We start from the raw sequence: 18390 nt of genomic DNA, 5'->3' as shown, positions 1-18390 counted from the left end.
GGGTGGATGCTTGGGAAAATTTGCCCAGCAAAAAGAGCAGAATAAAACTAGAACAAAAAACGCCTAGTAATTGTTGTTTCAGTGGACATTTGGTGACATAAAGCACTTTCTTTGAGACAGCAGGACACCACTCACTATTCACATGCCATCGAAATATAACAGCATCATGTAACAGTAAATTAGCCCCGGTAGTGCTCTTGAGAAAATAAACCTGACATGAATACCAGATGTTCAAGTATATGGAGTTAGAGGCTCTGATATAGTGACACAGCTGTCAGTCTGAAGCTTCTGGAAGGGTTTACATTCTTTCCATAGTCTCAGTTATTGCTCTGCACTGATTGCCCGAGCCCAGCCATCTGCACAAACTGTCCATTCACACCTTTAGGAAACCAGTGGTCCCAACAAGCCTAAACTAGTGTCTTATAAATATTCTGTAGAAATACTAAAATGCCAAAATTGTTTATTTTGGTAACTTTTCATGTCAGCAGCTGCTCTGAGGTGATGCACACCACTATGCTCCCTGAAGGCTGATAAAATTATACTACCGCAGTGGCAATATGCAAAGTTTGGAATAATGGTAGGAAAGAACTGACCTTCTTACAGGTGCACTGTCTGACTCTACTCACCACAAGAGTTAAAATGGATGATAAAGCAGGGCATTTTTTTCATGTGACACTGCAAGCTTCTAGCCTATGAGAGTGCAGCGTTTCTTGGTTTTTGAGTTATATAAACTGTTCACATGGCACAAATGAACTTCATTAAACAAAGGTGATGTCCTAGAGACTGCAGTGCAGATACAAGCATGACAAATCAAGCTGTTTGTAGGTCAAATAGTAAAATACAGGTTTAGGTTTGTGCGTGTTTAAAATGAGGATTGATCAAGGCAAGAATACTTCCACTGCTTGTCTTAACCCTGTGCATCCTGAACCTTTCTGTTTATCCAGTGTAACTTGGCTGACCCTATGTGAAAAAGTGCCTAAAGTACCACCCTTGGCGGCAAGAAGTGCAATCAGGCATTTGCAATATTGGAAGGTTTTTCAGCATGAACAGTCTGTTTAAAGTCATGCCAAAGCTGTTCAATTGGATAAATCCAGACTTTCAAAACGATCTTGGCATGTTTTGGATCATTGTCCTGCTGTATAATCCAAGTGCTCTTGAGCTTCACAGCACAAACTGATGCCCGAACATTTTCCTTCCGGATTTTCTGGTACAGAGCAGATTTTATGGTTCCATCAATTATGACATATGGTCCAGGTCATGAAGCAGCAAAGCACTTCCAGAACATCACTGGCGCCCACAAGTTTGACTGTTGGTGTGATGATCTCTTTTTGAGATACTTTGTTAGTTTTACACCAGATAAAACAGGAATCAAATCTTCTAAATAGTTCAACTTTTGTCCCATTAGTCTACAGAGTCCTTTTAACAAATGTGAGATGTGCCTTTGTTCTTTTTGGTAGCAATGATCTTCTCCTCTGAACTCTCTCATGGATGCCATTTTTGCCAAGTCTTTTTCTTATTGCTGAATCATGAACTGTGACCTTAACTGGAGCATGTAAGGCCTGCAGTTCTTTACAAGTTATTCTGGGCTGACTTGTCAATGCACTATTTTTGAAATTTTGGTAGGCCAGCCACTCCTAGGAAAGTTCACCGCTGTTCCAAGTTGTGGATGAAACCTCTCACTATGGTTCGCCTTAGAAATGGTTTTGTAACTCTGAGTTTCTTTAGATCACGGCACGATGTGTTGCTTTTTGAGATCTTTTAGACTCCTTTGGTTTGTCAGACATGTTCTCTTTAAGCGTGGCTAGAGAAATTTGTCTCAGCTTTGCAAAAGCTGTTGCTAATCAGAGTCAATTAATGATTGAAGGAGGGTCAGGTAGGTTTGATTAGTTTTTGTTCCCACACTGTATTCACTCATGTTAAGATTACTTTGATGATCTGAAACATTTAAGTGAGACAAATATGGAAGAAACAAATAAACGAAGAAATCAGGAAGTGGGCTAATATTTTGCCCCTGTGCACAGTGCATCTGCTGGACAAAGTTTGGTTTGTTGGAAATATTTTTAAGAACGTTCTTGAATTCATGGACTTGCCAACAACAGCACAAGTCTGCAGGAATCACCTCTGTTTCTCTGCAATCATGTGGTTACTTTTCGGTGCCTCAGCTCAGCTATGTGCGTGTGTGTGTGAATTTGAGTGCGTGTGTTTGGGCGTGTGGTGTCAGCGTGGATGCCGTGCCTGTTTGGGTGGGTAGGGGGTATCTGGTGTCTAGCGGGTCACAGGAACACATAACATACATTCGCTGCATCCCAGCCGTCAGTGTATCAGTCACGGAGGAGCAGGGACACGAATTAATGGAACAGAACAACATTTTGAAGAGACCGATGCTTTTAAAAGATCCGCGGAGACATCAGAACCATCCCAGAGTACCTGCTAATTCACTGAATGGTGCTCTAGTAGAGACAGAGACCTCACCCTCACACATGTTTATTCTTCAAGGTTTTAAGACAATTATCTAAAGAATAATGATCTACTTTTAGACACTGAGCTCTGGAATAAGATGTTTTCACTCTCTGGTGTTTTCACGTGCATTTGAATATAGTTTAAACTTAAAATCAGACACAGACTAAAGACAAAATATGATCTTTAGAAATAGAATATTTTTATTTAGGATATTCTAACCCTTTCTGACTTGTTTTTGTGCTACTGAGAGGGACTATTTATCAAGTGCAGCGGCAATAGCAGGTGTACCCACTGCACTGCTGAACTAATGGCCCATAAGTGGCGTCAGAGTCTAAATGAGCAGTTGTTACTGAAATGTTTTATTAAATTAAAGTAGGCATAACGGTGACAGAAATTTCCAGCGAGTGATGTAATTTTTAAATGTATATACAAACTATATAGAAATCTGTTCAATTATTGAAACTGTAATAAACAAAATAAAAATAAAAGACACTTAAAACACATGTTTACATTTCCTGATCTGTGAAATTAGAAAAGTGAAGAAACATTTTCAGGTGAGAATATTACAGTGAAAGTGTAAACATGCAGATGACTGGGGATTGTTAAGCTGCTGTAGGTTTTCACCTACAGCAGCTTTAAACTGCAGCTCTGTGCTGCAGATGGACAGCAACAGGTGGAGGAGGTGGCACTCCCTGGATGGAGCTAAGGAATGGAGGCATGGCAGTGGAGGAGGAGGAGAAGATTTGAAATGCCTCACAGAGTGGTCTTATTATAGATCAGACTCACATCTGCAGGCCCCCACACGCCTCACGACTGCCCCACAGACACCCCAGCATGTGTAGGTGTAAAGTAGTGAAGTGGGAGGTATTTTTACCCACAGTTTAAAACTTCCTTCAATGAAAAGTGGATGTTAGAAAAGTATCATTCCTCATACCTGACTACATTACTGCTTGATTGCCTCTTTGCTGCTGCTCTGATTAGTAAACAACCAGGCAAAATAGAGAGATAACACTCGATTTATACAGTCACCTTGATGCCAGCTTTCGGGTGACGACACCCTGGAGCTCAGCTATGTATCCCCTATGTATAAGAACCAGAACCAACTCGTTCAGGAAGGCGTTACACGATGCAGTTTTATTTTCATATTTTTCATAGTAATTCACACAAATTACTTTCTGATTATTAGTTTTTCTGCCAATGTGAGTCTAGTTGGAGCAATATCAGCAGAATTACAAGGAAATTACCGAGCAGAGTTTCATGAAACATGCTGAGGACCTGGAGGGTGAGCAAAAGGATCCTTTACATACCATCAGGAAGTGTTCAGAAAGCCAGCAGAGTATAATTTGCGGTAAATAACACAAAAACGTGACCTGAAAACACAGGAACTAACAAACAACTAACAGAGTATGGCTGTTTACTGGTTTCAAACTGATTCCCAAAATGTTGACTGACCCTCATCCTTTCAATTTTAATGCAACTATGGCCAGTGGGAATATATTTAAAGCTAACCACACAAGTTGTTCAATTTGCACTGCAATGTTAAAGGGGACACTGCAATCAAAAATAACAATAAGATGCTGGATGTTCACCCTCTCAGGGGTCGGGAGTGCATGAAGACTCGTGTGTCCAATGTCACAGCCAATAACAGCATCTCTATGCTTTGGTTGTCCCTGAGAAAGATTACAGTTGGCAAAAGCAGCACTGCAGAGGGAGACTGCATGGCAGCTGTTCATTCATTTTTGAGGGAGTGCCAAACTACTTTGCATGATACCCGCTAGGTGGATATTATGTAAAATTGGTACATAGTGGTGCAGATAAATCAAGAAAAATGTGGACTGCAAAAAAAAAAAGAAAAGCTATCTGGGGCAGTTTAGAAGACCTGTTTTCTTTGGGAGAAAACTTCCTTGATTAGGACTTTGAAAATTTGTGGCACTCATAAAAATGTTAAAAGTAGCCTCTTTTAACAGTGTTCTACAAAGCATTTAAAGTAATATTTACATAAAACAGGCCAGGGTGTGCACGAGTAATGCAGCTTTGTAGTATTGTAACTGTATTAGTTTAGTTATAACTGCAAGTATTGCAACCATACTTACTGCTCGTTCGTGTAAATAACTATTCTGCTGCATCACAGGATCCACTCTTTTATTTTTCCTCAAGGCAGAAAAACTTTCATTTTTCATATCACAGGGTATGGACTGAAACAACAGCCCAGGCTGGGAATTTGACTCATCTCCAGACCACTGTGTTCCTGTAAACTACCAGACTGCCGGTTTTGCAGTCTAACCCTCTGTTACCCTTTTTTGGGTTCCCAGAAGACTTCTACATTTCTACTTAAAACTACGAGAGGAAAAGGTTAAAGCGGATCAGTGTGTTTGCTGTAGCTCACACAAATATACGAGGCTCAGCACACAGACCAGTCACACAAACCAATCTGCCTACACAGATGAGGTGGAAATATTAATGATTGCATTAACAAGCAAACCATCAAACATACTGAAGCGTTCTAAAACTTCAGGTACAATCATTTCTTGAAATTGAAAACTACAGGCCAGAACAACCCTCGGGCCAGCGGGAAATGTTCAACATTATAACAGCAGCTGGAAGCCATTCAGGGATAACTCTCCTGGTTAAGACTAAGCATGTGTGTACGGTTCTCCTTCACACTCATCTCCTCTCTACACTGTTGATTTCACGGCCACTGAAGTGAAGACAACACACAGAGAGCATAATGAAACTGTAATGCATTTTTTTAAAAACAACATGTAAATGTAATCATGGCCACAGCTTTGAATTTGGAGATGCACATTATGCAGGTGGTCTGGTGTTTTCTGTATTCTGGTGAATTTTCAGGCAGTTTATTTAAAATTTCGAGTCCCTGACCTTTAGCGCAGATGGCCTGAGGTATGAAGTGAATGTTTAAAGTTTCTGAAGTGAGTGAAAACAAAATGAACAGGAAATACTTCCTTAAATTAAACCTGAAAAACTATTGTCCATCCATACATTTACTCCCATTCTGCCTCCACCACACATCCGGGTCTGGGTGGTGGAGCTAGCACTCTAAAGAAAGACCCCAAGACCTCCCTCTCCCTGATCAGCTTGTAAAGCTCGTCTGGAGGGAAACAAAGATCTTCCCAAGCCAGCTGAGAGATTTACTTGTGTATGTACAAAATATCCAGGAGGCTACAATTAAGCCGAAACGTGTACAGTCGTATAATTTCTAAGCAACATGTCCAAGACAGATACAGTAATATGTATTTAATAGTCTTATTCCTTGGTGCCTGACTGTTCTTACGATGGGCCCTGAATCTGAGGAAAAACTTGAAAGCCAAAGAGTGCGTTGCTGCTGTCAGCCACTCCGCATTTTGCCAAACAGGAGCTGGATTAAGTTGTCTAAAGTAGATTTGATGGTGTGGGTGGGTTTATTTATGAAGTCAGAGTGGAAAAAAACTTAAACGGGGCCTGACAGTACTTCACAGCTTCACTGCTAAGTTTGAGCAAAAAGCTTCTTTGCCAGTTTCACATGTAAATCGTTATGCAGTGTTTATCAAAGTATGCTGGGATTAAGTGGATTTATATGCTAACTACAGCTCTGCAACATTTCTATGTCGCTGTAGGTCAGTGCGCAGTAAAAACTCTGAGGGATGGATGCAGCCTTTCCTGAATGGAGAGCGTTACTTGGTTCGTCTTTACCTGTTGCACCAATATGATCAAGTATTCACACCAATAAGAGAGATGTCCTCTCAGAGAAAGATACCGGAACTATTTTTCTATTTTTCTAGTGTTTGCATTAAAGAAGCAACAAATTCTCATGTCCCTTAAAATGCAGTGGTATTGTGTCGTTTGTGAAGTAATCATTTCAGTAAAATATATTGACCCCAATCACCTCCTGAGATGATCCATTCTTTCAGTTTAACTGTCAGTGAGCTGCAAGGAGAGCAAGGAGTTAGTCTTGTTCGTCACAGCTTTTCTGGCTTCGGAGTCTACACAGTACGGAAGTGAGTGATTTGGTGGACAAATCTTTTAAACAAATGTGTTTAATGGTCTGTGAACTCCAGTGATAGAGAAAAGAACTGCTTTCCATATTAGCCATGGTACATGTAAACATTTGGACGTCAGTGATGCTGAGCTCTCTGACACCCTGCTGCCTGATTTTCACATATTTTAAAACCCTCCAGCTTTTTTTAATATTTAAGGATTAGACTTTCTGCACCTACATTTTTTCCAGAACATTAAATGAACAAAGTTGGGATATTATGGGAGTGGGAAACATTAAACTTAAAAAAGTCCTTAGTAGAAATCTGTGGGAGAATTCTGCAACTGCAAAGATGGTTGTTCCACTCTTAACGCTTAACACGGACCACACATCAACCAGTCACACTGCTCCACTGACATGTGTGGGAGAGGTTCACGCCTGTTTCTGAAGCAAAGACTGGCTAAAATAAACGACTGGCTTTTAGAAAGGTTTTGCCCAAAATCAAAAACTTCCCGGAAGATTCCTAAAATACCACATAAGCATCTTTAGCATTTACTTCCAAGGCTTAGTTAGATGGACTAGGATTTAATGGGTGTTCTATGATGTCCCTGGGATTTCCCTGGGTCTTTCTTGTGTATTTTATGAATAAATCTTCTTTTTTTTGGGTACCAGTACTGGTTTTATTTTGTTGTATTTATCCGCGACACCTTAAAGGCTGGTCCGTGAAAATATTGTCGGACATAAACCGGTCCGTAGCGCAAAAAAGGTTGGGGACTGCTGTCCAACACTAGGAACAGTATTAACCCATTCACACCAATTCATACAAGACCTTACTTTACGCATTTTAAATGGTTATTTTTTTCAATCATGTACATGGGCAGAGTGTTTAGCTGGTAGGAGCCTTAGTATCAGCATCCAAAGACATATGGGATAGCCTCCAAGCTACCCCGTGACACTGAACTGGATACCCAGTTAAGAAAATGGATAAATGGGCATTCATGGGACACCATATCTGTTTTGAGTTATGCAGAACTGAGCTCCAGTTCAGCTCCCCAGGTTACCACGACTCAACACATACCCATGTACCACTTTACACCACAGGTAAACGCGGTTGAATTAGACATTTTGTCCTCACAACCCATTGATTTCTTTTTCTATCACTTTAACAAATTACAGCTGCAAGAAGGCACTTGTCTGAACAACCAGTATCACTTGTCTGCTGTCAGTGTGTGACTGATAGCTGTGATTCCTCGCACTAGTTTGGACATCCATCATGAATTGTGATGATGTGATGTCAGCTGAATCGTTTTTGTTGTCCCGCAGTGCCTTAAAGACGAAGCCTCATGAAACTGACCCTGCTGCTCTAATCCTGTTCAGCGGCTGCTTTAAGCCTATTAAAGATGGACAAGTTAATGATGTTATAGTTGGCTCAATGACGGCTGGACTTGAGCATCAGGTGTCAACGCAAAGAAAACAAGTCTGCCCTTTAAAAAGTTGATAACATGTCTTTGACGTAACACATTACATAGCGCCTGACAAACAGCTGAGGATGTGTTTGTGATTTATTTCTAGAGAGGAGTATTATCAGCACAGGTCACATATACTCTAGATAAAAATATTTTTTCTCCTCACACACTTACGCAAGAGTTCACACACAGAGGAAATACCGCCATACCGCCACACTTTTTTACAATTGGTGGGAGACTGAGCAGATAACACAAAACTTACTGGGTCTAAATTTAGGACAGAGAGCAAAGGAAGGAAGCTGTTTCTATTCCAGTCCCCAGACTGACTGTAAATACTTCAAAAAACATCAGCTCTTAAAAAAAGGAAAACAATGAAATCTGTGATTCAGCATCACGGGTTTGTTCTGACACAGTCTGTTCACGGACCTGATGTATGAAGTTGAAGTGGATCTACTTAGTCTAAACCAGGGGTGGGCAATCTCAGTCCACGAGGGCCGGTGTCCCTGCAGGTTTTAGATGTGTCCTCGAACCAACACAGCTGATTTAAATGGCTAAATTAGCTCCTCAACATGTCCTGAAGTTCTCCAGAGGCCTGGTAACGAACTAATTATGTAATTCAGGTGTGTTGACCCAAGGTGAGATCTAAAACCTGCAGGGACACCGGCCCTCGTGGACTGAGATTGTTTAGACCAGGGGTGGGCAATTTCTTTCAAATGTTTAATAACCATAAGGCACAACAGATTATAAGGCGCATTAAGCGAAACAAAACAGTCAGATAATTCAAACTTTACTTAACTCATTCTTCTTGCTTCTTTTACTTCTGTACCATTGATTCATTGATGTTGAATTCTCTCGCAGCTGCTCTATTCCCAGGTTCTGAACCTGAAACCAGGGTTTGATCTTTGGTTTCATTCTATAATACTGGACTTATTTTTCTACAAAGGTTTGAACTTTGAGAGTGTTCAAACAAGAGAGAAAAGTGTGAAAATGTTCATGCCTGTCTGAGAAAGTGTAGTGAGGGGTTTTACAGCCTTAAAGCATCTATAATAATTCACCTAGTATTTTATTATTTTTAGAGCCTAACTCCTGTGGTAAACGAGGGACCACTGTATGTGCTTTAAAAAATTGTTCTTGTCACCACTGGAAATGCCAACCTGCTAATGGACATGTAGAAAAACATTCACTAGAACATTACCGTCCACACGAATGAACAGAAAGAAAACAAAACACTGTTTTGTCTCATGTCATAGCGTTTGCTCTGAATCTACAAGCCACTTTGCAACCCACCTCTGATACAGCTCCTTCGTGTCTGATGCCACTGATGTTTGCTTTATTTTGTCCTCACTATTTTTCTGCACATGTGAACGAAGAATCTGAGATGTCCCAGAACAGCACCATGGTGCCAAATGTAAATTACTGCAGATGGAAATAATCTTCATTCGATTGTTTTTAGGGAAATGGATGTTTGTCTTGGGGAGTGATAACAAACCTTCCGTTTGCCTGTATCATGACTTATGTACTGGACTCTAATACCGAGTTGACTCTACTGGTATGTTGGAGCTGCAGGTGGAAAATCAGAAGAAATGCATGATGTAAGTGAGTAATTAAGTATTAGCAAAGAGTACAAGTTCTCCCTGACATGTTTAACAATAATTTAAAACAAATGCCATACTTTTTGTTCAGGGTGTGTTACATACAATGTTTTTCATATATCTTTTTTCCCATAATATCTAACTCCCTTCATCTATGGCAAGGACTCCAGACCATTACAGACTACAGGACCACCAAACCCTCCCCCGCATCCTCTGATGTCTCCTTCCTCAACGAGCTCAACAACTTTTATGCTCGTTTTGAGCGAGGGAACCCCACAACCACAACCAAAGCAGACATGACGCCAGACCACCAACCTCTGACTCTCTCCCCCACCGATGTAGGAGCGGTGCTGAGCAGGATCAATGTCCACAAGGCTGCAGGTCCAGATGGCATCCCCGGGCGTGTTCTCAGAGCGTGTTCTGGGGAGCTTGCAGGAGTGCTCACAGACATATTCAATCTGTCCTTGGCCCACGCTGTGGTACCGGCCTGCTTCAAATCCACCTCCATCGTCCCGATACCCAAAAACTCCAACCCATCTTGCCTCAATGACTACCGCCCAGTAGCACTCACCCCCATCATCACTAAGTGCTTAGAGCAGCTGGTCCTAGCACACTTCAAATCCTGTCTCCCCCCCACCCTGGACCCCCACCAATTCGCATACCGCCAGAACAGGAGCACAGAGGATGCAGTCTCCATCGCACTGCACTCTGTCCTCTCACACCTGGACAACAACAACACCTACGCCAGAATGCTGTTTATAGACTTCAGTTCAGCATTCAACACAATCCACCCCTCACAACTCATCAGGAAACTGACAGACCTGGGCATCAGCTCCCTCATCTGCAAATGGTTACTGGACTTCCTGACCAACCGCCCCCAACATGTCCGGCTGGATAACCGCTGCTCATCTACCATCACAATGAACACCGGTGTACCACAAGGCTGTGTGATGAGCCCTTTCCTCTACTCCCTCTTCACCCACGACTGCAGACCTGCTGATGGTTCCAACACCATCATTAAGTTTGCAGATGACACCACGGTGATTGGCCTCATCAGTGACAACGATGAGGCCGCCTACAGGGAGGAGGTGGATCGTCTGGCTGAGTGGTGCGACACAAACAACCTGCTGCTTAACACCGAGAAGACCAAGGAGCTCATCGTGGACTACAGGAGGAATGCTGACCCACATCCACCCATCCACATTAAGGGGACGGCTGTGGAGCGTGTGAGCAGCTTCAAGTTCCTGGGAGTCCACATCTCCGAGGATCTCACCTGGACGACCAACTGCTCCAAGCTGGTCAAGAAGGCTCACCAGCGCCTCTTCTTCTTGAGGACCCTGAGGAAGAACCACCTGTCCTCAGACATCCTGGTGAACTTCTATCGTTGCACCATCGAGAGCATCCTGACCAACTGTATAACAGTCTGGTACGGGAACTGCTCTGCCTCGGACCGGAAGGCGTTGCAGAGGGTCGTGAAAACTGCCCAGCGCATCGCCGGAGCACCACTTCCTGCCATAAAAGACATCTACAGGAAGCGGTGTCTGAAAAGGGCTGGGAAAATCATCAAAGACCCCAGTCACCCATCACATGGACTCTTCACCCTCCTGCCCTCTGGGAGGCGCCACAGGAGCCTCCGGACTAAGACCACCAGGTACCGGAACAGCTTCTTCCCCACAGCTGTCAGACTCCTGAACTCTGCCTCCTGACATCTGACCCACGTTAAACTCATGGACTGAACATACACACACCCACAATGGACAACTGTACCCTCAAACACAATAATAACATGGACTGAACCACCACTCACAACCACTAGCACTTTATATAGCCTCTGTAGAAACTATCTACACCCTCACTTACCTTAACTGCACTACTGTATAGCTCTGTGTAAATAATCATTCTGTACATTCAATAATCTTTAATCCTACAACTGTTTACAACTTGCATAGTTCCCATTTCTGTATAGCTGTATATCTCAGATTTCTGTAAAGTTATTTATTTCATATTCTGTATAGTTTTTCATATTTATATCCTGTTCATAGCTTGTACTCACTACAGCCTGTACATACTTATAGTTATAGAATATTCACAACATACTTCATACCGTGTACATTATAACATACCATAATAGACCCATTTCTGTAGTATACTTACATATCTATACTATTGCTAATATATATTGTAATATATCTATATCACTAAAGCACTTCTGGATGGATGCAAACTGCATTTCGTTGCCCTGTACCTGTGCAATGACAATAAAGTTGAATTCTATTCTATTCTATGATGCTTATACTGAATGTCATCTGCATACACCGTAAATTCCTCATTTTGAAACAAATGGTATGTGAAAATGGAATATATCAGAAATTCAAAATATGACAATTTAGAAGTGATGCAACAAACAGACAAAGGGGAGTGATGTGACGCTCATACATTAGCGCTATATCATGCAAGCCCACACTGCGTTGATTTTATTTCAACTTGCACGCAAGCCAGTGAAGCACTGTCCCAGAAACACATATTGGCAACAAACAGTGAACAGTGAACAGTATTAAACAGATTGTCATGGTTGGCTGTGTGGCAGGCAGGCAAGCAGGAGTGGTGGATCCAAAATGCAGGACTCAGACACAGAAGTTCAACTTAAAGCGCAGCTTTATTGCTGGGAAAACCTCTTACTAAACTAAACTCACCAAAGGACAACAAAAACGCTGGTGGACTAAAACACTGAAGCAGAAATACTGAACTGGAGCTAGAGCTGGAAACAAAACACTGGTAACACGGAGGCAAAACACACACAGCTTGTTGAGGGTACGACGCAACACTGACTCAGAGAAACACAGGGACTAAATACACTGGGAAGTAACGAGGAGAATGAGACACAGAAGGAGAGCACAGCTGGGGGAAATTAGAACTGATGAGACAAGCAAAGCAGGACACATTCACATAAGACACGGACCTACAAAGTAAAACAGGAAGGATCACACAGAGACGCAAACTTGACACAGTGGAGACAGCAACTAGGAAACACAGAGACATAAACCATAAGGCAGAGGACTCTAAGAACCGAGAGGCACAGAGGGGAACTCAAACATGCAGACAGACTTACGCAGACAGACTTACACAGAACAGAGGGGACAGAGAAACATGAAGGGCAAGGGATCGAAACTAGAAACTCACACCAAGTACAATAATACAAAAATCACAAAGAACTAAAACGCTGGGTCAGGAGACCCAGGACCCTGACAGTACCCTCCCCCCAAGGGCTGGCACCCGACAGCCCAACACAAGAAAACGAAAAAAAACCCCAAAAACCGCCCAAAACAGAAAACAACCCGACCAGGGCGGGCGGCGGGGGCCCAGGAAGGAGGGCACGAAACAAAAACACCAAAGCACAAGAAAGCCCCAAAACAAAACACGAGCCCAAAAAAAAGAACAATTCAGGGGGCCGGCCAGGGGGCCGACAGCACAGGAGTCCAAACAGGTCAGGGGGCCGGCCGTGCGGAAGCCAACGGCGGCGACGAAGGAGACGACGGAGCAGTTCAGGGGGCCGACCGCGCGGAAGGCAGCGGCGGCGACGAAGGAGACGACGGAGCAGTTCAGGGGGCCGACCGCGCGGAAGGCAGCGGCGGCGCTCCAGTGTCAAGCGTACTGGCTGAGGCCCAGTGGGCACAGGACCAGGCGGGGCATGACCAGGCGGGGCACAGGCAGAAGCTGGACCAGGCGTGGATGAAGACATGGAGGCTGGGCCTGGCGAGGCTGAAGGCTCTGATGAGGCTGAAGGCTCTGATGAAGCTGGACCAGACGAGGATGATGAAGCTGGACCAGACGAGGATGATGAAGCTGCAGCAGGAGGCTGGACGGGCTCCTCGGGCCCTCCAGCTGACGTGGCATGAAGCAAGGGCCGGAGTGGTCCCTCGGACCCTCCAGCGGAGACATGAGACGAAAACTGGAGTGGTCCCTCGGACCCTCCAGCGGAGACAGGAGACGAAGGCCGGAGCGGTCCCTCGGACCCTCCAGCGGAGACTAGAGACGAAGGCCGGAGCGGTCCCTCGGACCCTCCAGCAGAAGTCATCACTAAGCCAGCAGTCATGGAGGCCACTGGCTGACACAGAGGCGACACAGGAGCCTGAGCCGAGAGTGGCTGCTGAGCAGGCGACACTGGGAGCTGAGCTGCTGGAGACACAGGTGACACTGGTGTACTGGGGTGAAGGCAATGAGGATGCAGTCCCTCTCTTAAGGGAGGATGGAATGATTTAGTGATAAAGCTTGATGGGAACAGATGCTGAGAATACCAGGCAGCGAGGGCTTCCAGGAGGGTAGCTGACTCTACCTTGCCTGGACCGCCCATGCCAAACAGTTCGAAGCAAATCCTGGCTCTCAGAGCTGTTATTAATTGTTTTAATCCGTTAATGTCCAAAAAACCAGCTGCGCAGAGGGTGGAAGACAAAAAGTTGTCGAAAAAGACCACCTGAAGGAGTCTCTTGGGGGTGTCCTCAGCGTGGATTACCTCCCGGCAGTAATTCCACAACTGCGCTAGATACTGAGACCGTGAGTCCGCCGGATCCATTTGATGGTTGCGTCGTTCTGTCATGGTTGGCTGTGTGGCAGGCAGGCAAGCAGGAGTGGTGGATCCAAAATGCAGGACTCAGACACAGAAGTTCAACTTAAAGCACAGCTTTATTGCTGGGAAAACCTCTTACTAAACTAAACTCACCAAAGGACAACAAAAACGCTGGTGGACTAAAACACTGAAGCAGAAATACTGAACTGGAGCTAGAGCTGGAAACAAAACACTGGTAACACGGAGGCAAAACACACACAGCTTGTTGAGGGTACGACGCAACACTGACTCAGAGAAACACAGGGACTAAATACACTGGGAAGTAACGAGGAGAATGAGACACAGAAGGAGAGCACAGCTGGGGGAAATTAGAACTGATGAGACAAGCAAAGCAGGACACATTCACATAAGACACGGACCTACAAAGTAAAACAGGAAGGATCACACAGAGACGCAAACTTGACACAGTGGAGACAGCAACTAGGAAACACAGAGACATAAACCATAAGGCAGAGGACTCTAAGAACCGAGAGGCACAGAGGGGAACTCAAACATGCAGACACAGACTTACACAGAACAGAGGGGACATAGAGAAACATGAAGGGCAAGGGATCGAAACTAGAAACTCACACCAAGTACAATAATACAAAAATCACAAAGAACTAAAACGCTGGGTCAGGAGACCCAGGACCCTGACAATTATAGTGAGAGGGTCACTTCAACCACATTCAAAACAAAAGTTTCCCACCTAAAATATCAGCACTTGTACGTGCAGAGAGTTTTGATGCTTGGATATGTGCAGCTCTGTGTTTTTATGAGGGACTCTGGATTAGTACCTGCAGTATAATACACACTGGAGTGTTTATAATGAGGCTTGTCATCATTCAATCTAATAAGGACATTGTTTTAGGAAAGATGCTCCACTGGTTTTAATTTACAGATAAAGGTTAGTTTACAGCTTAGCTATTTTATCGCCTGTCTAAATGTTACATAATATCTTTTCCACTGGAAGTCTGCAGAATACGTCAGTGGTGGACTTTGCTACTGGTAACAATATGGAAAATGTACAATTTAGCATTTTAACACCCAAGAAATGCTCCAGCTTTTTTTTGTCCTGTTGGATATTGAACATTGATTGTAAAAAGACTGATTACCTGAATCTTAAACCTGTAATTCGTTACAACAATCTGGAGCCAAAAGGGAAAATGGTCTTCAACAGGTAAATTTAAATGCACTGTGATTGGGTGACTATGTGCTGTCCTGTTTGAATAAGAAGACAGAAACTGTGGAGCTCAGTGGCCTCTAAACCACGGGTGGCCCCGAATCCCACCGGGTCTTTTCCAACTGCAAATTTCGGAAGTGTTGCCGCCGTGCGCCACTTTAGATAAAAGCACCAAGCAAACAGCATCATGTCCAAACCATTGAAGATGAGAGAGATAGATCCCAGTGTGTTTCCTGCCCCTTTGAGACATCAGATGGGCAAAACAAGGCACACCCGGAGGCGTTAGCCTCTGGACAGGAAATGCCTCTTATAAACAGAAGTTTGTTTTTATTTTAAACGATTGAATTTTCACATAGTGAAAGACAGTCACGGCTCAGGTTAGCTTAGGATAAAACACACAAACTATAAGCATCTTATAATTTGAACAAACTGACACAGTTTAAAAAGACGTAAAATAGTAGAGGTAGTTTTTGCAGGGAAGGAAGGAACAAAGAAAGGTTTTGATTGGATGTCTCACCAATTATTTATACTTATTTTCTATTTTTGATTTTTTTTTTATGTATATATAGATGCATTTGCATGTATATGTATTTATAAGTGTGCGTATCTATGCATACCTATTTCTATCTGTGCGTCTTTTTGGTGTGTTATTGGGCTTATACAATAAATTTATAGAAAGAAGAATGTAAACAAGGATTTATGAGCGAGAAGGAAAAAAACAGGAAGTAAAGTTACTAAATATTGAAGATGGGGTGTGATTAAATAACCTTGTGCTTCTCCCCACTCCTTCCTTATGTTTTATTGTGTTATTTTACCATGTTTAAAATAAAGCCTCAAAGAAAAGCAAAGCAAAGCAAAACAAGTGTACTTTCAGGTCTTTTGTTTACAGGAGTCTTCCTTCCTGTAACATCCTCTCAGCTCTCTGCGTGCACCAGAGGAAGTTCACCCAGCATGTACGTCAAGTGGTGTTTCCTCATGAGGTCTCCCCCATGAACTACCCCGTCAGCTCTTAACCCCACTTGACCCCTTAAATGCCAGTCTAAAACTGACCCCACCCATAACTGCAACCACCACCCAAAATCTGTCGCCAGGAAACTGCTATCATCATCCATCATTTCATTTCTGACGTCATTTATTCTCAGTTCAGTGTGGACACACACATCCACACACAGTAAATGTGTTCACCTAAACCAGTGGAAAAATGAAACCATTTTAACCTTTAACCTTTAGGGCGCTGGTGCTGGAAAGAAGAATCTGCCTTCTGGTTTCGCTGGTCTATTTTGGTGTTGTTGTCAAAGATGTAGCTTTTATCGCCTAAAAATGTCCAGTGCATGCATTATGTAATCCAGAGGGACTTATTTGTTTGTGATCTTCAATCACAGAGTGGGTGTGCTTTGGCTGTGATACCTCTGTACCCACTTTAAGCCAGCGTACATACCAGGCTGGTAAGCGGTGAAGTTGGACCTGGGGGCCAAACAGATCCTGTGACCGTCACACTGCAGCTGTCACTGTGTGTAACATTAAGACAGGGACTACTGGAAATGACTGCGTGCTCTGCAGCATAAAGACGTACTAGTGCGTACACCAGGAGCTTGGTCACTTGGTGTTTTTACAAAAAAACCTTGCTGGGACATGAGTAGTTTACTGACAGTTGTTTAAAAGAGCAGTAAACTACTTACAATGTTGAGTGGTTTATTTATGATGAGGGCACTCTGTTATGTGGGCTGAACAAATGGCACTGCCAGATACACGGTTAAAATAAGTGCTCTGATAAATTTTCAAGTGTTATTTCTCTTGGGTCTCTTGACAAAACTCCCTTATAAACTTGGAGCATAACGACATGTCATGCTGCAAATAGTTACCATAAACCTCAGTGAATACTCGAGTGTTTGTAACCAGCAACTGGCATGTTGGAATAAACACTAGCAGCAGCTGTCTTACTAAAACTGTCTTTGCATTTAAACAGCACACTATTGTTATGCTCTCCAATGTCAGCAAACTGGAGTCTGCAGGCAGCTCCATAAACTATTCTGCCCAGCTCTCAGCAGCTCCTGAGCTGCCAAATGTTAAACCAACCTTTCAGAAAGACAACAATGTGTTTTCAGGCAGATTTATAGCTAAATTATACAGACGCAGAGCAAAAAAAAGGGAAAAAAAACACTGCTGCTATTCCATAACACAGAGTATCAGGAACACATGCTTTCATATTTGCTCTAACCAGCAAAAATCTTCCCCATCTTTTAGCACATTTTCCTACACAGCAACAGACTGGTATCCACAGACTGCAGTGTTGCATGAGCACAGACTTTATTAAACCACATCCACACAGCCTACCTTAATTTTCAACCTCAGCGTGTCCTCAAAGGTGACAGGCCCTCCACCTGCAGCAGCAGCAGCAGCAGCAACAGAAGCAGAGCTTCACTCTCAGGCTCGTCCTCTTCTCTTGTTCTTATGACTCTTTCACACTCACTTCGTGTTGGTCGGCTGCTGTCATTAATTTGTTGTTGGTACTTTTTTCTCTTTTCCCCCTCTCTTTGCTTTAAACATTTGCCCCTTGTCACCAGCCAGCCTGTTGCTCCCCTCACTGAAAGCTCAGGCCTGGCCAGTGCCCCATCTCAAGGAGGGATGCATGCAGCCACCCGATTGGCTGGAGGGTAGAGATATGCCCCCATATTAGGGCACCTGGAGGTGGGGCTGAACGACCATAGTAATAAAGGAGGGAGGAGAAGAAGATAACAAAGTTTGTGTCATAGTAGACTGCAGGAGCAGCGAGTGTTTCTCTGTCTCTCAGTGCCTGCTGCAAGCTATTAAGACAGTGAATGAGAACAATTGGAAAGATGAACTTTATCATCTTAAATCTAAAAATGAGAACTTGTTAAAGCTTGCAGAATACATGATGCCAATTATTTATAATTATGATGCCAAGGAGATAAGCAGACTTAACTCTTAGCTTCTATAGAGAGACCCCTTTACTTGTTTTAAAGAGGAATGTAAATAATGCCTATAACAATACTGAGTTAATGATATATCATTTCTGAAACACAGACAACAGGCTATAAAACAAAAGCTCAAAGGTCACTCTTTTTACTTTGAAAACGCTCCTCCTACTCATC

General features: G+C 43.3%; 1 protein-coding gene across 6 annotated transcripts in view; it reads right to left on the bottom strand.

Moving 5' to 3' along the window:
- prx (periaxin) overlaps positions 1 to 17875 on the bottom strand; it is a 45738-nt gene extending 27863 nt beyond the window's left edge. For all 6 annotated transcript variants that reach the window (XM_085381053.1, XM_085381058.1, XM_085381057.1 and 3 more), the window contains exon 1: positions 17612 to 17875. The gene's annotated coding sequence lies outside the window, so the exon portion shown is untranslated. The remainder of the gene's footprint in view (positions 1 to 17611) is intronic.
- Between the last annotated feature and the right edge of the window lie 515 nt (positions 17876 to 18390).

This window comes from Rhamphochromis longiceps, linkage group LG14 (assembly GCF_057381845.1).
Source record: "Rhamphochromis longiceps isolate RC_006_pf linkage group LG14, R_longiceps_female_GT1.1, whole genome shotgun sequence".
NCBI classification, from domain to species: domain Eukaryota; kingdom Metazoa; phylum Chordata; class Actinopteri; order Cichliformes; family Cichlidae; genus Rhamphochromis; species Rhamphochromis longiceps.
The sequence above is the reverse complement of the archived record's forward strand: the minus strand, read 5'-3'. Positions and strand labels throughout refer to the sequence as shown.